Source organism: Lytechinus variegatus, chromosome 2, assembly GCF_018143015.1.
Source record: "Lytechinus variegatus isolate NC3 chromosome 2, Lvar_3.0, whole genome shotgun sequence".
Classification (NCBI taxonomy): domain Eukaryota; kingdom Metazoa; phylum Echinodermata; class Echinoidea; order Temnopleuroida; family Toxopneustidae; genus Lytechinus; species Lytechinus variegatus.
In genome coordinates, this window is record NC_054741.1 from 14,287,456 (window position 1) to 14,310,187 (window position 22,732).

At 37.0% G+C, this 22,732-nt stretch overlaps 1 long non-coding RNA gene and 1 other non-coding gene across 5 annotated transcripts; both read left to right on the forward strand.

Moving 5' to 3' along the window:
- The first annotated feature begins 1,531 nt into the window (after window positions 1-1,531).
- LOC121407394 lies at window positions 1,532-22,252 on the forward strand. Of its 4 annotated transcripts, none has more exons than XR_005968913.1 (15): window positions 1,532-1,601; window positions 7,442-7,533; window positions 7,878-7,979; window positions 9,448-9,492; window positions 10,017-10,098; window positions 11,818-11,938; window positions 13,191-13,261; window positions 13,911-13,969; window positions 15,490-15,557; window positions 16,389-16,449; window positions 16,818-16,868; window positions 17,451-17,522; window positions 18,475-18,643; window positions 20,128-20,244; window positions 21,802-22,252. It is a non-coding gene; the product is annotated as an uncharacterized LOC121407394 (long non-coding RNA). The 4 variants fall into 4 exon arrangements; XR_005968911.1 differs by having other exon boundaries at window positions 13,911-13,956; XR_005968914.1 differs by having other exon boundaries at window positions 13,911-13,956; window positions 18,554-18,643.
- On the forward strand, window positions 12,554-12,690 carry LOC121409806. The gene has a single exon (XR_005969240.1). It is a non-coding gene; the product is annotated as a small nucleolar RNA SNORA57 (small nucleolar RNA).
- Window positions 22,253-22,732: the final 480 nt, after the last annotated feature.

Sequence of the window (22,732 nt, forward strand, 5' to 3'; positions counted from 1 at the left end):
CTAACGAGTGGCATGCAGTTTCCTGACATCTTGGCACAAACTGGACGGAACCTCAAAAAAACCATGGATCCTACGAAAAAACGAAAAGTTCTAGCTCTCCTTCTACCCATAGCAGTAGGATCCATGTTCTACCCCAGTCTCGATCGGCCATTTTGTTACGATTCATAACAAAGAAAAAAAAACACAATAAACCATACAGGGGGCCAAACCAAAGAAGAAATTTTGATATGCGCTCTCGATAACATGTGCTAACCCCGGTCGGCACCGGCCCTCACTCAGTCTTATTTAGGTTACGCCTATATATGCTCGTTCCCTCCCTTTGAAAGCACCCCCCTATCGAGGGTCTGCCAAAGATTACTGAACCCCCCACCCCTTTCGAGGGCTTTCTGCGGCGGGCTTTTTCTGCCTTAAAGACCCCCTTAATTATTCCGGAACACTGCTCAATGTACAATGTACTTTACTTTTCAAAATGAAATAGATAATAATCCTGAATGAGCTTTCAAAGTCAGGAATTTCATAAATTTGCCCCGGCTAAATTTGAACTTGCGGGATTTGATCAATTTTCAACGTTATTCAATGTGTTTTTTTAAACTCAGCCGGTTTATAAAACACAGGGCCGTCGCCAGGGGGGGTGCGGAGGGTGCGAACGCACCCCCCTTCAGAACCAAAAAAAAATAAATAAATAAAAAAAATAAAAAAAAAAATAAAAAAAACGGAGGGGGGGGGGGGGGGTAGGGATACTTGAGGGCTCTTTTGAAAAAAAAAACGTTGTTTTTTGTGTTTTTTTTCATAAAAAGCACCCCCCCTAGAAAAAAGCTGGTGACGGCCCTGAAACACATCGAATAACGTTGAAAATTGATCAAATCCCGGGTTCAAATTTAGGGCAAATTTATGAAATTCCTGATTTTGAACCTCGTTTTTAGATTTTTAAGGAATTCAAAGAGAGAGATATAAAAAAACACCCCCCTTTTAAAGAAATCTCCGGGTGAAAATACAAATACACCCCCTTTTTTTTTCTTTTTTTACAATTCGCGGGCCGGACTGGTCAACTTCATTTGTCCCGCGAAAAAGTACCCCTTTACCGGACATTTTGGGAACACGCATGCGGTCCTTCCGACCCCGGAGTGGGGGGGGTGCTAACCCTTCACTCGATTTAAGGGTCTGAATGTGCAGCCAGCCTACTCATGCCCTGTGTAGCAAGTTTTGTCTTTGCTAGTCTTTGTGTGGAGACAGACTTGTTGGTCAAAGTTTCAGTCATGTAAGTGTCTCTTAGTCTACAAATGTAGACCCACATCTGCAGTGTGTGTACCTCAGCTGATTCAACGAGTCTGCATAGCAGACTAGGTCTACTGAGGCTGCAGAAATGGCTCACTTCGCTTGCCCTTTCAGGCTGGTTTGCTTCGCAAACCAGTGGCAGATCCCACCTCACGAGCCATTCAGAGTCTGCATAGCGCTAGCAGACTAAGGGTCTCTTGCTTGCAATGTAGTATGTAGTATACAGCTCGATCGTGTGTGCGTGCCATATCCATGCGTGCGTGCAGCAAGTGCGCGCACGTCTCGTGTCAATCATTTTGTGATGCCGAGGTGACATTGGTGGGAAGGTATGAAAAATTCGTCGTTTTCCGGGTTAGATAATGTCATGTTTTATTTGTTATTTACTGCAAACTTTGTAGAAATATGCTTTTAATTGCTTTATGAGTATATTCATAGTTGATCGTGTTGTGAGAGCGAGATATTTTTGGATTCTATACTCCATAGAATAACTTCAAGATTTGTTAGTTACGTGAGTGAAAGCCTAGGCACGCATGATTGTCAATGTTAACACGTGGATAGGCCTAACACTCGGTTACATGTAGGTCTGCCACGATCTGGCACGATGGGTATCCTCTTTTAGGAAGACATTCATTTAGCATCCAATCCAACGTGGCAGAAACAATTAGTTATCAAGGTCTTATTCGGTTTGAAGAGACAATGATCATGATGATGCACCAATTAAGATCAATGTAAATTGGTTATTTCAAGTGTTCTTTCAATCTTTGGACTTGGTTATTTAAAAATTCAAGTGTTCTTTCACTCTTTGACTCTGGTTATTTCAAGTGTTCTTTGTTCTACAGTGTTCTTTGTTGGTGTTGTTGGCAGTGTTGAGAGAATAAAAAGGCCGCTGAATTGAATGAGCTCCAACACCGAGCTTGATTCAGTTATCGATAGACGATAGCACATGTCATGCCTCTGACTCTGTGCTGCTAAATCATCTCAACTTGCGCGAGAAGCTAGAAGTCTCAACAACGAAAATGAAAATCGGAGAGAACTGCATTAAATTCTCAGTAGGCATAGACCTACAGAATGCCAACATGACCATTGCAATGCTTTAATTCATTCAAGAATTCGAAAGAGTGAACATTATTCTTCATCAAAATAAAGCTCAGCCTCAAAATGATTTGTACTCATTGTAACCAACTGTTAGAATCTTAAATGCTAATTTTACTGGGATGTTTTTTCATCATGTTTGCCGCCTTTTCATGAGCATGAGATTGTCAACACCAAACTTGAAATCATACAATCATGACAATTCAGGGGTTGGTGACCATGGTGACATGGGGAAATTACACGTAAATCGTCAACTCAAGAGTTCATTTCCATTCTGGCTGTGGGGAATCTACTATAGGTAGCAATGCTGTACACAGCACACACATAAAAAATCATTTGAATATCACTTTTGTGACCAAAAACACTAATTTCCATACAGTGGCAATGTATTTTTCAGTAGTTACTTGGAAGTAATTTTTCTATTTACTAGAGGGCTTGAAAACCTGAATTTTGGGCATATTTTTGTGTACGCCCTCTATTGGTGGAAAATAATTTGGCAAGACAATTGTCATTTTTCAATCTTTATTTTTAATAAAGAAAAAATAATTTGAAAGAGTCAAATTATCTCAAGAGCCAAGTTATAGCTATGTGCGAATACGGGGCATCGCGAGCGCTGGTTTTGGTGGCACGGTTTTCGCGCGGGTTTTGCTACGAGTGGCATCGCCTCTGTCTGGGCGGCTCATTGAAAATGGGGTTTAATGCGCATGCGCACATAGTAGGTGCAATCTCGTGCCTTTTAACAGACAGCTGAAGATGTGCTCTTTCTGTACATATAAGTTTCAATGTGGATACTCGCCTGTAAAGTGTGGATATCGGAGCTTGAAAGTTCATCAAATTTTTGGACGCGTAAATGTTCGAAATTTTTAAATGGTAAGTAAAACAAGAATCCGATTAGGTATACAATTTGACTGGAAATATATTTGAATTATCAAAAAATCCAAACTTACGCGATTCTGACGTTGCGCAGTCCAGATATAAGAGATGCCAGCTACCCCTGTCACAGCCGGTCTCGGCAGTCGAGCTGCCCGATGCGCCTGCCGTTGGCAGGGCGATGCTACCCTTGTCACAGCCGGTCTCTCGTCAGTCGAGCTGCCCGATGCGCCTGCGGTTGGCAGGGTGATGGGAGCGGTCGATAGTGAGTCGTTCATGCTGGATTGAACTAGATCGTAAATTGCTTACTTGATGATTATGTTGTGCCTTTTTTGGGAAATCTCTGTCATTATACCGTAGATAATTATTCTGATATTGATTTTAATACATTCATTTGTCACAGAAAGATTTTATCATCCCAAGGTTATGTGACTCAAGAGTCTAGGTGGTTGATTATCGTTTCATTTGGAAACTGGATTTGCTTTTGACAGTGGAATATCAATGTTGACTTTTCTAAAATTAAATTCATGGGTGGAAATCCCAGGGGGACACGTCCCCCTACCCAAAATAATAGGGGGACATGTAACAATAATACATTTTTTTCTTTTTTGGTCAAACTTTTTGGGGTGAAAATGACCTTACAACAGTTTGGGGATAAACTTTTTTTTTTAACTTGTCAGAGTTGCCAGCATCCATAGGCGGCGAAAGCTGGGGGAAGTGTACCCCCCCCCTTAATTTGAGGTGGGGGACGATCCCCCCACCTCAATTTTTTTTTTTTTTTGATAACCTTTTTTTTCTTTTCTTTTTTTTTTTTGCTTGTCAAATTTAGTTTTCTGCGTCCCCCTATAATTTTTGGTTGATAACCTTTGGTGTATTTTTTTGATTATCAAAATAATTTGGTGGTCCCCCTAAAACTGTTGGCTTTCGCCACCGATGCCAGCGTCCCCCTACCTTTGGGGCCAATTTCCGCCCATGATTAAAATGCAAAAAATTTGTTGTTTAATTTTTCACTCTCAGAGGAAATATTTCACTTCCACATGGCTCTATTGTCTATTTTTTTTTATGTTATTCATTTTTTTCTATTTTATTATAATTATTATTTTTTTTTTTCAAGAAGGGTGCCGGGGGGGGGGGGGGGTTGTGTTCATAAGTTGAAATGGGGATGGGATTTGTATAAGTTTTTGTGTCACTTTTGTTCTCTTGTTTTGAGTGTTGGAGCTTTGATGCCTGTTTTTGTTGCTGTTCAGAGCTTTATTTATGTGCAGTGATTTCGCGCTAGAATATGAACTTATTTTTCATTAAAAAAGGAGTGCTCGAACATGGCCTTTGTTGTAATCATACATATCCAAGAAATGCATATATTAAAGCTTAATTTTTATGTTTCCTTCTTGATACTTGAATTACATTCAATGCTACATCTTTACACCCTCAGACTCTGCTGCTCATCCTTCCTTAAAAAAATTGTAATCGAATGCCCACGGTCTCCAAAATGAAAGGTACATTATCCATCTATAAACAAATTGTTGAAACAATAAAATACATAAAGAATTGGTGAAACAATCAAATACATCAGAAAAGCACACTTGTATTTTTATACCATACAAAGTACATGTACAAAAGGAATGATATTTTTTATTTGTAAAAAAAGACCCCATACATACATGTACACAATACTAAAGTTGAAAAAGAGCTAATTGTAATTTATATCAGAAAAACAAAGAAATACATTAGAAATTACAAAAACAATACTTTAAACAAATTCATTTAGGAAATTATCTACATGATGCTGTTTTGATGCCAACTAAATTATATACAAATTATCTCTCATTATTACTTTCATTTGGCAAAAAAAGAGGCGAGTAATTGTAATTTGCATAATTAATTAGAATTAATTAAAAGAAATTATTTTACACATAAGAAAAATTACCAAGTGAAATGATTACACATCAATTGAGTTTTCTTTCACCTTTCCATTGATACCTAAATTACTTCAAAGGGCTCAAAAACAAAGAAGTTAGAGCCCGTTGAAGACTTGGGTTCAAAATGGTCACAAAATGGTCACAAAAATCGGTTATGCACTCCATTGACTTTACATTAAGACAATGACCACAAATTTGGATAAATATGCGCGACTTAAACTGGAATAACTTTATAATTTCTTGATGAAAATTTGAGTTCTTGGTATCATTTGAAAGGTCTTTTTAAGGGCTTTCAAATGATACCAAATTCATTGAGATTTGAGGATTTTCATTTTTTTTGTCACATACCTACAAGTTAAAGACAAAGTATGAATAGCTGTAATAGAAACTGACAATTTCAAATTGTCAAGCATTTGCCCCAAAGAAAAAGAGAAAATAAGCCAAAATTTGCCATCCTTATTTTACCACACAGAGTAGTACTAGTAGTAGTAGTAGAGAACAAGGTTATATCATAACCTTGTTCATTGAATGAGTGGTAAGTCGGTAACACCAGCAGCAGTGCTGGGTTCAGCAGACAATATTCAACACCATCCTTCAATACGAACTGCAAGAAATATGTCATATTTTCTGGGATTTTCCAAGGTCAATCCCAAAATCATGCACCAGCCCGAGTTCAAGTACAATGTGGCTGGTGTTGGTGACTTGGTGTAACAACACCAACACCAGATTTCAACACCGTACTTGAAATCACCCAATGTATATGTAGGCCTAGAGTAAAGTGCCCAAATATCAGACACCTGTCTTAAGCATGAAAATACAATCATTGAATCAAATAAAAATGTTTATTTTCGTAAAGCACAAATGTTGAATATTAATGTCATAGAAAATTCAAATTGAAAAAATTGTGGTAAACAGAAATTATTTACTTCAAAAGAACGACACGATGCTAAATTGAAGACGAAAATAAAGAATAGAACATAACATTCTAATAAACAGAACATTTTTCGAGGTGTCGCACATCGTCAGCCTGAAAATTATAAACAGAATTATTGGTGCATGTACATGTATTTATACAGTTAGGATGTCGAGTAAAATTTCAAGAATGTAGTTACATTAGATTACAAGGTGTGAATTCAATGGTTAAATGGAATGAAGTAAAAAAAAATTTGCAGTGTCTGGATTTATCAGATAGGGGTGGGTTAAATTAAATGGATAACATTATTTGGTAATTGTACACCTGTTGGTTTAGTTCAGGTTGTTTCCAATTGATGAAAAGCCCTTTTATTTTTAGTTGAAAATCTGTTATAGCAGTATCGAGAATTTTGAAACAGTGGGTATTGCATTCTAACAAGCATTGGGGTGATGATTGCAGGTGTTTCCATATAGGAGTTTTTGTCCTTCCCCATGTGCTCCTGTACTCGTGTCTTATAATGACGCTTGGTTTGACCAATATAGCGAGCTTTACATCTCGCACATGTAAATTGGTATATGACACGAGCACGAAGCTCCTGGGGAATGGAATCTTTTACAGAAAGTAAAGAACTGAGCTTGAAAGATGAGAAAGAAAGAGTGATATGAAGATCTTGGCAATATTGTTTAACCATAATGTAATGTTGATTCTCTTTTCAAGTTCCTATGATGCTTTACCAATATAAGGTAACTTGAAAAATCTTGTCTTTTTTTTTTCTTGATCCTTGTTTGGGTTTTGGATGTTTTGGTTCAATGACCTTTAGACTTCGTTCTGAAAACGAGCACGCACGTCAACAGCACGCATTTCCCAATCAATTGGCCATTACGTCCTATGTTTGGGATCGTGCCATATTTGGAAGGGTGTTGAATTTCCCACCAAAGGGAACCCCATTGCAGATTTTTTTTTGCGATCAATCATGTGCGATCTCGGCGGAGATATTTCTGGCGGAAGTCACTTCCCCCTTGCAAGAGTTTTTTGGGTCTTCGATCTTTTGGAGTCCATAATTAGCGAGGCAAGTATGGATTTTTACGTTTACCCCTGGAATATTTATTGCCCATTGCCCATACTAACCTTGAGAGATGAATCGATGAATTGCTATGACAATCAAGACTCATTGTTGGTGGAGGGGATTCAACAATAGCAATGATGATCATTCACTTGCCGCTCTCAATGCTTTACAAGCAAGTGTGGACGAGAAGTGTTTTCAATCCTGGTTATGACTGAGCTATTGTGACATTCCTACATGTGGTCTCCTTCAGCTTGTGTTGCGAGATGTCAAAGTACTTAAAGGCATTTTTTAATCATTTTTCTACAGGTCTTTGTGGCACATCTCTTTTCTTCGAAAGAAAGACTTCCTGATGAAGCGACCAATTAACATGCCACAAATCAATGACAAGTATGCACAATGTAAGTTCATTTTAGCTTTGTTAATTGGAATATTGTACGTTATTTCTGTTTAGACCGAACCTGAAAACTATTCTCAATAGCAATGATGATCACTCACTTGCCGCTCTCAATGCCCTACAGGCATGTGTGGATGAGAAGTGTTTTAATCCTGGTTTTTAACTGAGCTATTGTACCCTTTCATTGACTTGTTTTTTTTTATGGAAACAAGTTTTATAATAGACCAAACATGTTTTATAAATGTTTATTGATTCTATGATTTTTCAATGGTAAACTATTTTTGTCATATTGGTCATTTATGAGGAGAGAATTTCACTGTTTTATATTCAAATTTCTTATTGCCTTAGCTGTGCAGCATCATGGACCTACTGATGAAAGAAAACCTGTGGTATTCTGTCATTAAATTTGATGACATCATGAGCCCTCTTGATTTCTGATATCTCATCTTGGTAAGATGCACATTGTCTCCTTATTCTTGGCTAAAAAAAAGACTATTATGATTCCAAATTAATGGCCTTTAACCCTATCTAGGCCGGGGGGGGGCCTCAGCCCCTCAACGAGTCGCGCGATATTTTTGCCGCGCAAAATTTTTTGACCACGCCGCTCACTGACTTTTTACTTTCAAGTCTTGCGCAACTTTTGAGACCAATTTTGCATCACCCGGGTACGTGGTTCCGAAGTTACACAACGTGATGTAAGTGCATGTCAGACCAAAAATTGCTCAAAAACGTGATTTCGTGTACAAAGTCAATGTAAATTGTTTTTTCAACCAAAAATCATAAATGTATGATTATTTTCAGTTTTGCTGGCCTAAATGTATGTATTTTATGCTGTTTATGATCTTAGAAGAGCCCCCAACAAATTTCATTGAAAAAACAATGAAAAACAAAAGGTCCTTAAAACCAAGAAATACATAAGAAATTGCAAAAACAATATAATACATAAGAAATTGATCTGATATCACAATTTTTTCATGTACACTTGCTAAGAACATCACAGAGTTTCTATGCCAAGAATTTGAACATTTGGATCTTTATTTATGGAGTTAGAGGAAAAAGTATGATTTCACATACTAATTACGCATAAATTAGCATAATTATGTATTATCAATTCGCATGAAATAAATTACCATTTTGTAGAATATATTCCAGACAACCTGTGTGCCAATTTTCGGCGCGATCGCGCAGTCAACGGCCGAGATCTCAAGGGGGGGCCTGGGAGGCCCCCCCCCCTCGGCCATATGAACTCCCAAAATACCCCGGCCTAGATAGGGTTAAGTGACTCGGTGTACATGTATTACTGGATGAGGGGTTGAAAAGTTGAGGTGCCCATTTAATTTTGATATTTTTACCATGAATAATTTCAACTTTTTGTTTTCAATAAGACACATTTTAATTCATTTGGTTTTAGCATCCCTGCTCATTATACAGTCTTCACTTTATTTTCTTTTTTTAAGTGTTGACATGAAGCTGCTTTCTGATTGAGCAGCCTTTCAATGCATTGTTTTGAATAATCTAGGCATGTTATTGTCATATCCAACATTTTCCAGTTAAATTTTAACCTTAGCGCCCCCCTAAAAAAGAAAAATTTTAAAAATTAAAATAACTATTGCCTTTGCCCTAGGATGAAATCAACACTACAGGGGATCTCTGTACCAGTTATGCTAGAATTGAAAGCATAAAAGTAATAGTGAGTTGTGTATGGAAATAGACGAGAGAGTGAGAGAGCACTTCTATGATGATCCACCTAGCTCGCTTCGAGTGTTTCAGTGAAGAAAATTCTTCGTTCCCTATTTATGAAGATTCTGAGAATGCTCTCTAACATCAAGCTCGAGAAGTCTAGCCGTTACTAAATGTGTAGAATTGTACTGTTATTTTGGTAAACTTGTGATTATCCCATCTTTTCTCATTTTTACAGGGCAGTCTTTGTAAGACCTGTTGGAAATCCTGCTAAGAGAAATAGGTAAATACTTCCTTTATTGTGAACATTGTATTGAGGATGTATGCAGGAAATGCCTCTATTCCATAAAACTTAAAATAAAATATTAAACATAAATTCTCCAGGTATTGCAACCTTCCAATTTATATAGAAAGGTATGAATAGATGAATAATACTTTCAAATTGCTATAGCTAAAGTAGTTAACAATAATTTTTTTAGATAGAATGTACAAAGGAGTTGATATTTGTATGGAATATATAGCGCATGTTCCTTTTTTAGATGCCACTCTAAAAAACTGGACGCAGTAGCAATGATGATTACTCACTTGCCGCTCTCAATGCCCTCCAGGCATGTGTGGATGAGAAGTGTTTTAATCCTGGTTTGTAACTGAGCTACAGTGCCCACATTTCTATCAAGTTGTCATTTTATTACCTTTCCAAAGTAATTAATATTGATTTTCAATTATAATTGAAATATTTTGGTCAAATTAATCATCCATCCATGATTACTGATATGACAATCTAATATCATTTCTTTTTACTTATAGCCTACCAGCATTGACAAGCTTCTAGTCCTTGGTATTTGCCACTTGGTGCATATTTTGATGCCATCAAAGACTCATGGTCATGGTAAGTTTCTTGTCAGTTGAAGTTCAGAATAGGGTTTGTGTTGAACTGAACTGTGAAAAACAGTTCACAGCAACCTCTGTTGTGTATTTTTCTTTGAAGTTGACTGTCGAGTAAAAGCACAGGCAGTACAGTAATGCATGTTACGAGTTGAGACTCATGGTGATGATTTTGATCTTTTTTCCCCAGCTTATCGATATATGCTGATAACCATGTGAAATTAAGCCAGTACGAATCTGAATGAGGTCTCAACTGCATGCACCTTGTAGCCATCATTGATAAATCAAGTGAAGAGTTTCCTAATATATTTGAATAGCAAAGTGCCTCATCAGGTAGATCTGTGCTACCATAGGTGATCATACTTTTTTTTCATGAGGCTTTTCGATTGTGTGACGATGATGATGCATAACACAATGTGAACTGTTTATTTATCCAGGGTCATGATTCCTGCCAACTTGCAGTAGCAGAGATGCCAACCCTGCCGATTTCATCGGGAGGCTCCCGAAAATTCATCCCAACTCCCGCCCTTACGATTACCATCCTTATCCTCCCGAAATTACGAATTTTTTTTTGCATTGATCAAATTGGATTGGAAGTACATGTATCGTCTGCTAACTTAAGTATTAAGTCCATTACGTTCGCTGCTACCAAATTCTGTGTGAAAGGCAGACAAAGAAGGAGCAGCGAAAAGCTGGGGTGCATGTGATATGCCCAACGGGAATCCACTGTGCACCAGGCCGGTAGGCCCGGTTAGCTTCGTGAGCCGTGTGCGCTCGCGGCTGCTGGATTTGTCGAGTCGTGCGGTTGAATATCGGTGTGTTTCGGCGTGTTGATGGGTTGATATTGACACGAAATGGCGGAAAATCAACAAAAGAAGACCAAGAAATGGTCTCAGAAGTATAAGACTGAATACAGTCTCTAGTAACCGTGAATTCGGAAGTCGTAAAGAGGAATTTACCATGCATTTTGCACAATTTGCAGCGTGGACATTTCAGTTGAGTACGGAGGTCATGATGATTATTCGGAAGCACTTTCGGAGCAAACGGCATACGGGCATTGCGAAGACAAGATCTTTACAGGTAGACGTTACCCGCGCTGAGCTTTTCTTTACTGAATTTATATGATAACCTGCCTATGGCTGATAATTCCTCATTATTGTTGAACGGGTACTTATCTTCTATTGTTCCCTCATTTTTTTTTACATGTGAAAATGCATATTTGAGATTTTTTGTTAAAAAAGTGGGAACAATGTTTTTTTTTAAAACATTTGAAATGCTCCAAAATAAGGGTCATATTGCACCAGAGAGCATCTAGAAACCCAGAGCTTCCAGGGCCCTAAGGAGGGCCCTGGACCCCGGCCGCAAGGGTCGAGCGCTCTGCGCTCGAGATGTGACCTACGCGCACATAATTTGGTGTCGGTTACAAATCCTCCCTAATTATGATTTCCAAAAGTTGGCATCTTGCAGTAGGTGTATCCATGGATGTTTCGGATAATTTTATTTAAAAGCTAATCATTTTGTGCCTCCCCTCCCACCCTTTTACAATTTTTACTGCATCCCGCACACCAGACTGCTCAAGCTATGATTACTTGAAAGAATGACAACTTTTTGTGTGATTGAAAAGACCAATCATGTTAGGCAGGTTCCACCGAAAGGTGGTCAGACGTACATATTTAATTGAATTGCTTACATCTGCATTTATTTCTTTGCATTTCCTTTGCAGAAGTTGGTGCAGGGTCTACCTGAAAAGTCATATGACATCAGAGTCAACTGACCTTCATCCGAGGTCACTGGACCTATGCGAAACTGGAGGGAAAGGTGAAACGAAAAGGGGTTGAATAAAGGTAAGAATTAAAGAGGGAAAAATATCTAAATGTCTGAAGTTTTCAATTGCATGATAGGTTTTTAACTTGGTGCTTTTTCTGTTTGACTCGTGTCACACTTTTTTGTAGCAGTTGCATTGCTACCTGATTGACAACATATAACCAATTTTTGCAGTTGTATGAATGCACAGGTATACATTGAAAATCTTTACATTCTATATTGTTATTGGGCCTGTTTCAAAAAGAGTGTGGTAATTCTTGCAACTACCATGGTAACGGGGGCCCAGCAGCCAATGAAAACCAAGGTTTTCATGGTAGCTACCAAAATCAATGGCAAAGTTACAATAATTTCAGGGGCCCGTTGCAGAAAGAGTTTCGATCAAACGCAACTCAACTCAAAAAGTCTTGCGCAACTTTTTCTGCAACAGGCCCCAGATATTTGTGAAATGAGCCCCAGATAAGAGTTGCTTTCAGTTGAGCTCGGAATAGAAAAGCTGTCAAATATATTTTTTATTCTTGTGCCTTGATCATAGATTTGAATATCTTCCCCTATGTGCCTGCTTTGCTTTGTATTGAGATTTTGTTTAAAGGGGGATCTAATGACTCCTCAATTTCCCATTAATTATTAACTGATAGCCTCCTTTTCTTGGCATCTCTTGAACTTCCACCATGTTTATGAGATGAATGCAACCAGGAGGAAGATTAACATGATGAACCTTCGGTGTCAAGGGTGTCTTTATCCCTTGATCCCATCCTCTAGCATCATCACATTCTTGCTCTGTACATCCGTAATCTTTTTATGTTATTTCGGGAAAAGGGCAGCCATGAAAGTTGAATAGCTGATGCACACCAGTGATATGTGGTTATTTGTGTATCAAGAATTTCACATGGCAAACTAGAATATTGTCACTTCCTGATACATGGTGAAGAAAAATTGCATTGAAATTAACAATATCAGCCCTTTATTGGACTAGCACACAGTAGTGTACTGATGTTTTGTAACACATACTACTTGGCCATTTCCGATACATGAATTATTGAAGTTTGCTTTTATAATGTAACTTGATATGTTCAAAGATCCCACATCCTATCTTCAGGTTGGACAAGATGACCCAACATTCAGTTTTGACTAATTGGACTTTATTTGTTTAGGAATACTGGCAATTGTTTGGCCAATTCATGCTAATAAAAAAAAATGAAATGCAAAGAGACTTTGTGCTCAATTTGATTGTGATTAGATTCTAACAAATTCACACATTTCTTTATCTTTCAGATAGGGATGATGAGACTCTGCCAAAGGTCAAAGAGATGTTTTACCTTGCTATCTCTCAAATCCAATCAAAGGTATGTATTGAACTGTAAGCTACGAGTATACATTTACTACAACTTCTATTAATGCATTTTCTTCCTTTACTAAGGTGTTGTTTTTATTTTTTCACTAGATATTTTATCATCGTCTTGTTAATTTCATGCTGCCAAATAAGTTAGTTTTAGGCCAAATAAAATGAAACTTGTAAAAGATGCCCAAAAGGAAGTAAAGGATATGAATATGATATCATATTGGTTGATGCACATTTCTTTTTACCTTGTATTTCATAATTTTAGTATTTAAAATAGAAATGGCGCAGAATTCTGAAAGAAACGCATTTTCAAAAAAGGGAGAATGACTTGAATACTCAAGAATATTGCTTGATTAACATTGTCGAAAACTTGCACTGGATCACACTAACCAATGTATGATTTATACATTATGATATCCTGTGCTGAAAATCGCACACCATACACATTGTGTATGGAAATAGAGCATTTCTATGATGATCCACCTAGCTCGCTTCGAGTGTTTCGGTGAAGAAAATTCTTCGTTCCCTATTTATGAAGATTCTGAGAATGCTCTCCAACGTCAGATAAAGCTGAATATGACTACTTGCTGTGATGAGAATTGTAATTCTAGTTCTAAATTTCTCGTGTAATTATCCCACACTTGCTCTTACAGGACACTCTGGGACAAATTGGAAATCACTGGCAATGTCAACCAAGAGGTAAAATATTCTAGTATGTTTTGATAACTGATGCTGTGAGAAAGTCCATCTAACCCAGGGAAAAAATTGTACGGGAGAGCTATTGTGCTTTCTGTTAATTTTTTGATGGTCTCTCTGGAACCCATTGGTCATTTTAGGGATTGATTTACAATAGGAGTGGATGCATAATGCTCTCAATTGTGGGGTTGGATGTACAAAGAAATTAGGTGATCATATCCTGGAAGTGTCTATGACACCATTTACACATAAAAGGTAAAGGCGGCATGATGCCGGGCCTAGAACATATGTGTAACTACACATGTGGACTGACGCTGCCTTGAAGCCGGTCCACCTTTAGAGGTGGTTTGAGGGGACGTAAAGCCGCCTTCTGGTATGTGTAAATACAAAGCAGACCGAGTTCAGCTTTTGGGAGTCATGTGATCACTGTAATTAATAGTTGGGATATGTCATGGATCTAGCTCTATTGCATTGACATCGGTATCGCGCACTTCCAAGTTTTATGATCTGAACACCAAAACCAACTTCTTGTACAAGTAATCAAACTAATTTTTTTGTGATTGATGTTGCTTCATTGGAGTATTTGCATCCAAAATGGGGGACCAAACTGGTGAAAAGCACTGAAGTAGTATAGTAGTAAGAAAATCGCGTAATAAAGATAAACAAATTTTAGATCGTAAACAAAGTAAAAGACCACAGGAAAAGAAATAATCATTGTTTACATGAATAGTGTCCCAATGTCAAACTCATGAAAGTGCCGTGGGCTGCTGTAACGTCTTGGTAAATGGGGGGTTGTCAAGCTGACCTTTCTGCTATGTGTAAACACACGGCGTGAGGCCGACTTGATGAAACGGGGTCTATGTTGAATTTTATAGGAGGCAGTGGCGGACCGTGACCCCGAGAAGACAAAGCATTGGGGGGCACGGCATTGTTCACAAACAATGCAGTGCCCCCCCCCCCCAATGCTTTGTCTCCTCCGGGTCACGGTCCGCTACTGATAGGAGGGATGAATTGAATGGCTCGGTAGTCTTTTTTTGTGTTAGTGTATTAAGCATATATTGTTTATAAGCATTGTGATGTTATGTTGAAAGTAATATCCGTTATCTGAAAAGTTTGATAACAGTTTGTGTGAAGCATTTCTATGATGATCCACCTAGCTCGCTTCGAGTGTTTCGGTGAAGAAAATTCTTCGTTCCCTATTTATGAAGATTCTGAGAATGCTCTCACATGAATTGATATATTGAACGAGATTATATCTGTTTTCAATGATATGATACTAAATATGATATTACAGTTAAGTTTCATAAACACACCTTCGTATTTGAGTTCTTTTCTTGAAAAAAAAGAAAATATGTAAGAAAATAACTTTTAAAGATTTGTTGATGCAAAAGACCATCCACAACTAGTGAGTTGCTTGCTACCCCACTGCACTTATTTACAAATGGAAAAAGTCTTGTCACTCAGTGAAAAATAATGACTTTAATATTATTTGGAGCCATTTTCTGAACTTGTTTCCCCTTCATTGAATGCCTTCAGATTCCAGTGGCTGAGATCTGTCAATGAAGCTCTTAAGAAGAAAGGAACCTTGTTGACTGACATGAAAGGTAACTTTTCATCTAACCACAAAGTAGTTAATGTCATAAATTAAAAAGTATATGGACGTAGTTCATGAAACTTGGACATAAGGGTAATCAAGTATTTTTAACATCCTGTTTGAGTTTCAGTTCACATGACCAACGTCAAAGGTCATGTAAAGTGAATGAACTTTGGCTATATTTGAGGGTTTTTGTTGAATTGCCATCATAACTTTGAAAGTTTATGGATATAGTTCATGGAATGTGGACATAGGGGTAATCAAGTATCACTGATCTTCTTGCACAAATCTTAGGTCACATGGTCAAGGTCAAATGAAATTTAGGGTCAATGAACATAGTATTTTTTTTCAAATGAAATGTCCCTTTTATGAATAATTTTTCTATAGCTGATTTCAAAGTTAGCACTGCTGCTATATTGAAACGCGTAATGCAGGCTAGACTGCCAGAGGTGCTCCACTTGTTAATACTTTTTTTTTTTAACATAACACATAGTGCAATTTTTCGAATTTGATACGTAGTGGAGATGAACGATATTTTGAGCCTAAATTATTTCTGGACCATATCGTGATGATTGAATTGCTTTACAGACCTGTTCTGAATATATCAGTGTTGATAATCAAGCAACTGAATGTGGTCTTGAATTTGCAGGGATTTATTTAATAAAGATCAATGATTAATCATGTGTTTTACACATTCTCCACTCAGATGATGTTGAATAACACTTTTAGTATGGCCTACATACTAAAAGTGAGAGAAACATGAATAGATATGAAATGAAATACGAGTCTGGACAAGTAATAGTAGTTGATCTATTTATACATTGTCATTCTCTTGATACAGAAGACTGTGTATACTCCCTTGTTCATACAGAAGTTTGAGCTGGAAGATCTTCTGAACAAGCGTAAGTTGACAAAATAATTCAATATATTTTGTCTTGAGGAATCGAGTGTTAATCCATGATATTTAATGAAAAAGGAATAACTTTTCTCTCTTTGTGTACACATGTTAGGTGCACAACTCATACCTTTTTTCCTGTTTAATTATCATTCAAGGTATGCTGCTCTCATAGATGAATGAATGCTATGATTAAAAGCAATAACACTTTATATAACTTGAGCAATCAATGATGCTAATTTACAAGCATATGTCTGAATGTTGGTGATAGACATCCAAGGATACTGAGGTTGTTCGAAGCTTGGAAAATTGAGCCAGGCACAAGTGTATTTTATTCGCCAAATTGAACTCAATTTTTTTATCATTACTTTGTAGCTCTCTGGTTCCTTTGCTTGCTTCACCCATGCACGACGGTCTATGACAGAGGTATGTATATTCTTTGGTAGATTGTAATTTATTTATGAATCCTTATATTCCCCCCCCCCCCAAAAAAAGGGGAACCCTCAAGGCAGACTTCAGAGATGCAGGATTATTGTTCACTGATTGTTAGGTGTAGATACATGAATACCTAAAGTCACATTGAAATAAGTGCTAATTGGTCTGGTTAATAACCAAGAAGAAAAGGTCAAAGTGACACTGATTCCTAAATGCTAATGCCGGGGTAATAATAGCCAACTGAAGTGCCTACCCTGGGTAAATATGCCGCTATTATTATTATTAAAAGCTTCGTAGGTATTCATATGAGTGCTCCTTTTTTTAAATCAGAAAATTTTTTCCCTCAAAACGAGTGAAGATGATGTCTACAAGGTCCTGTATAGTGTATCAAACTCTAGCTTTGCAAAGCAGATTTTTTTTTTGCAATCAATGATGCTACATAACAAGCATATGTCTGATTTCTTGTGACAGACACTATAGGATACTGAGATTGCTCATAAGCCGTTAAATGTTTCTTTGTTTCAATAAGTTATTAATGTGTAATAAGTTTTATTTCTCCCTTCAATGTTGTAGTTCATGATTGTTCTGTGTTTGGAAGATGATGAGCAAGAGGTCCTTGGCGAAATTAACTGATGAAGTGTTTAGGTATGTATTCAACTCTGACCTGATGGGTAACGCATTAGTTCTTTATAAGCTTGTTTTTTGCCAAATTAAAGTGAAATGCCAGTAGTTGCAGTAAGCACTGATTTCATGAGAAAGTCTGTAAAACCAGGCTTCATTGTCAGTATATCATCGAGGATCTAGATATGGTACAGTTACATAAACTGAACTTTGTGAAATCTTGAAATCTACGCTGAAAAATGTTCACACTGAAGATCACCAACACAGATAGGCACACGTGGGACAGTGCATTATTGCTGGAATAAAGACGCGACAGAAGTGACCGAATCCGCGCTTGTTTTGCTGATTTCTCAGCAATTACACAATTTCTTCCAGATTCCTTTGGCACATATTTTTTTATTCATACAGACATTTGGGTGGTCATTATATTAGATTCTGTAAAAAGTCATTTTGAGATAGTTACCAAAACTGGAATTTATCTTTAAACAGAAATAAGAATTATCCCACTTTTTTTTTCATTTCATTTTCTCCCTCTTCGCCCCTCTTTAATTTTTTTTTACCCTAACAAGCCAGGTTATTTTGACCCATTTCACATCCGGGGGGTTGAAAAATTCCCACGACGGAGTTATCACAAAAAATTAACAATTGTTACTTATTTGCCACATGGATGAGCTGTGATGAGATTAATTGTCTCGTTCGTATGATGTTTTCATATGATTAGTACCCATTATGTAATCTGAGCTCGAAACAGTAACAGAGATATTTGGATCCTTGTGCCTGAGGTGGTGTCACAAACTTTGTCTAAGAAAATGCACAAGATTTGGAGTCATTTGGACAAAATTGGATGAGACATTGATTCAGGACAGATTTGAAGTTGTAAAAAAATTAATGCTTTAGTAATTGCATGTATATGATTTTCGCCAGAGATTTGATGCATCGCTTTGTTGACAAAATCTCAATTGTTTTTTTCTCTCAGGTATGCTGTATTAGCTATGTAGCACTATGCTGCCTTTACCAACTCGTCAAGTTGCTATTCATTTTCACAACTTATATAGCTATCGGTGAAAACTAACTTCTGAAGAGAGGCTGGTCATATTCGTGTGGTGCATTTTTTGGATGAAGGAAATGTCAGATGAGTTCTGGAGGTTTGTATATTACCCTTGGAAGTTTTCAGTATTGACCAGATTATACAACTCCCAAGAATGTTCTGTAATCTGATTGGTCCAAATCGGACCACATGATATTCAGCGAATTGCACTATTGAATCCAAAATGCACTATCCTGCATTCTGACGTCAGAGTGCAGGATAGGTCTGGAATTATCTAGAATAATCTAGAATAAAGATTGAATAGAGCATTCGGGGCAATTCGGTAACATGGGTGATGAGGGGGGTTGTATAAAAAAAACAATGCACGCATTCTTGTGCATATCAAGGACCTAAATAATGAACTCTGTGCTCGACTCGCCAAATGGATATACTGCACTTGGTCCCATTGGCTCTTCTCACACATCGTGCATTATTTGTATACTATTGATTATTGAACAAAATATCCTCTAGGGTGCCCAGGTGACCTCACAAAAAAATCGCACTTTCATGACTATTTTGATGATGCATTGTGAAAAAATTTCACCAAATTTGACTTGAATCGGTTCATAGTGACCAAAGATGTGGCCAGATGAATTGCAAATGCACCCCATTGAAATCAGTGTAAAAATGCTTGATTCTTGGTGTTGTTCAAACCAGTGGAGTAGTTGTGGGATTAGCTTTAGTAGGTAGTCGTGTGGCCACATCTGATATTGTGTCATGTGAAGGCTCCCTAAGACATGTGAATGAATATATAGACATTGCTGACCAATCACCCAGGAAATACATATCATTTGAACAAAGTTTGGCTGTTTTAACAATCGCACTAGATATTCCAGCCTAGACCAGTCTTTGGGAAAAAACAGCTTCATCAAACATCTGTGAGATATATTTCTGTGATGAAATACATACCGCCCCAGGCCGACTACATCATGGTGGATTGGTTTATTATTTCTGAGAAATAAGTCAAATCTGAATTTCAATCAAGGAGCCTGTTTCATAAATACACCTCTAGAGTAACTTGCCATAGTCATTGGTCTTGATAAATCAGGAACCTGCTGCTGTTTCTTGTCCATCTCATCTAAAAGCCTTGTGAAATTACACTGGCTGGTGGTATTCATGTGTCCATTCTAATATATCTAGGTATTAAAAATACCATTTGTATTGCTTTCATACTTTGGGGAGGGGTGTTTGCAAATACATTATTACCCCATTCGTTGGAACCTGGCTTATCTGCATACAGCATATGCAGTTTTTTGGCTTCCTTGGGAGCAGCAAGGTCTTTGTTGAACATCAGGGGCCATTTCACAACTTTGCCCTTGAAGCAACTACCATGGCAACATGACTCGGCAGCCAGTAACAATCGAGGCTCCCATAGTTGTCATTTTGGCAGTTAATATATGTAGTTGTAACTCGTGTGAAATTGGCTCATAAAGTTCTTTATTTTGTGTAGTCACATTTTACAGTGTGTTTTGAAGCTTATAAAAGAAACATGGCCATCTGATTTGAAACTATAAATGTTTTTCTGTTTTGTTGTATTTTCAGGCTCTCTTTCATCAGTGGATAGACAATTACATGCACAATGATTGCATGGCTGTTTACTCTTATCTACATTTGCCATTCTAAGGACTGAAAGTAATTATCCTATTCTTCAAAGCACAGGTATGTGAGTAAATGTTAAAAGAAAAGTGCAGAGTATTGGGGGGGGGGTAAGTAAATGGTTCATGTTTATACCATTGAAAAAAATATAATTATCCTCAATGTGAAAATTAAAGGACAAGTCCACCCCAACAAAAACTTGATTTGAATAAAAAGAGAAAAATTCAACAAGCATAACACTGAAAATTTCATCAAAATCGGATGTAAAATAAGAAAGTTATGGCATTTTAAAGTTTCGCTTATTTCCAACAAAATAGTTATATGAACGAGCCAGTTACATCCAAATGAGAGAGTTGATGACATCACTCACTATTTTGTATTTTATTATATGAAATATTTTGATTTTCTCGTCATTGTCATTTGAAATGAAGTTTCATTCCTCCCTGAACACGTGGAATTTCATTATTTTAACATTTTGTGCTTCAGGCAAGGAGGTCCTAATCGTCAAATTCGTAAAAATTTAAATATTGTATAATTCAAACAATAAAAAACAAAAGAAATAGTGAATGAGTGAGTGACATCATCGACTCATTTGGATGTAATTGGCTCGTTCATACAACTATTTTGTTGAAAATAAGCCAAACTTTGAAATGTCATAACTTTCTTATTTTACATCCGATTTTGATGAAATTTTCAGCATTGTGCTTATCTTATTTTTCTCTATTGATTCAAATCAACATTTTTCTGAGGTGGACTTGACCTTTAATCATATGTGCAAGATGGTGGGTGCTCACATTTCAATGATCTAGATTATCCAAGTTATTAATTTCTGTGATGAAATACATACCGCCCCAGGCCGACTACATCGTGGTGGATTGGTTTTTTATTTCTGAGAAATCTGGTTAAATTTTCAGGGATGGACAGTAGGGGTGTGTAAGTTTGTTTACACAATTTGGAATTTAAAAGGATTGATTGTGGCTCATATGCAACTGTATGGGAAAGTAGGGAGGGATGAATATGGGCAGTTGTCCTTTCCATTCCCAGCTTGGTACTCGATGGCGGCTTTGAAACTATATTTGATGCAAGGAAAAAATACATGGAGCCCTGAGGAAAAAAGGGCCCTTGAAAATCCCCATTCACTGCAGTGTTAAAGATAAAAGACAGTAGTTGCAACAAACAACCATTTAATTAGAAAGTCTTTTCAATCGAGGGTTATTGTCAAAATATTCTCATACATCTAGATCTTGGACATTGAAATGAAAATATCTATGTGAAATCGTGAAATTTTAACTGAAAACCCATAATTCTTATGATCACTGACACAAAAAGGCATATGTGGGAGAGTATATTAATATTCCTTTGAAAAATATATGCAAAATTTGATGGAATTTGATGCTTATTTTGCTCATTTCTCAGCAATTACACATTCTTACAGAGCTATTTGGCACATATTTTTTATTTTTATGTACAAACACTTTGGTGATAATTTCATTGGATTCTCTTGGAACTCCTTTTGAGATCGTTGGTATTGGAGGTTGTGAAAAGTAGCCCCCCCCAATTTTTTTTTTTTTTTCAATTTTCTTTTTCTCATTTATATTTGTCTTGTTACTGCCCTAACAGAAACCATGATGCAATCTTGATGTAGGACTGTGAATACCCCGCCCAAGACTCGGATATGAAATCTGGCCTAGATTCCCCCATCGGACATGATTTCCCAAGCCAGAGATGTCCCACATACACTTTTTCTTTTGAAATAGTAGGACATTTTACAATGAGTAGGGTGTATGAAGTACAGGGTGGACATAATCAAAGCCGCACAAACTGGAGATATCCCAGTCCGATCTGATCTTTTAGAACAGATCTTATGATGGAGATATAATCATCTTGGCCTCATTTTATGAAGTTTGTCATGTATAGGGAACAGTGCTCATCCACTCAAAATCAGTCATTTGGCTGTAGGTTACATGAAAAAAAAACTTGTCTGTGATTAGAATGGTTAGGAACAGAGATAGTTCATGATGTCTGTATGAATTCAAGTGATGAAGAACAGAATAAAAAGAGGCAAAAATTATATTCTTTCAGATTGTGTGCGTTTGTTAGTGTGTCATTATATGCAGTTTTTTTCTATTTCCATTGAAGTAAAGGTCTCGATATATTGTGTGTATGCAGTAATTTTTTATTGGTGTTCAGATTTTTAGGTGGAAAGTGTAGGTGATCCACTTCGCTGTTTAAGGTGACAATTTTATTTGTGAGATTCCATGAAAACCAAACAAATATTCTGTATGTGGGACAGTATAGTGTTTAAAGGAATTGTCCAGGCTGGAGATATATCAAATAGAGTAGAATTAACAGAGCATAATGCTGAAAATTTGATCAAAATGTATAACAAATAATGAAGTTACTAATTTTAAAGATTTTCATTATTCCAGTGAAACAGTTCTAGGTATGTGTTGATAAATATTCATTAGGTGGGCTGATGTCATATCCCCACTTGTTCTTTTGTATTTTATATGAAATTAGGTTCATTCAAAAAAAATTTCTACCAAGAACT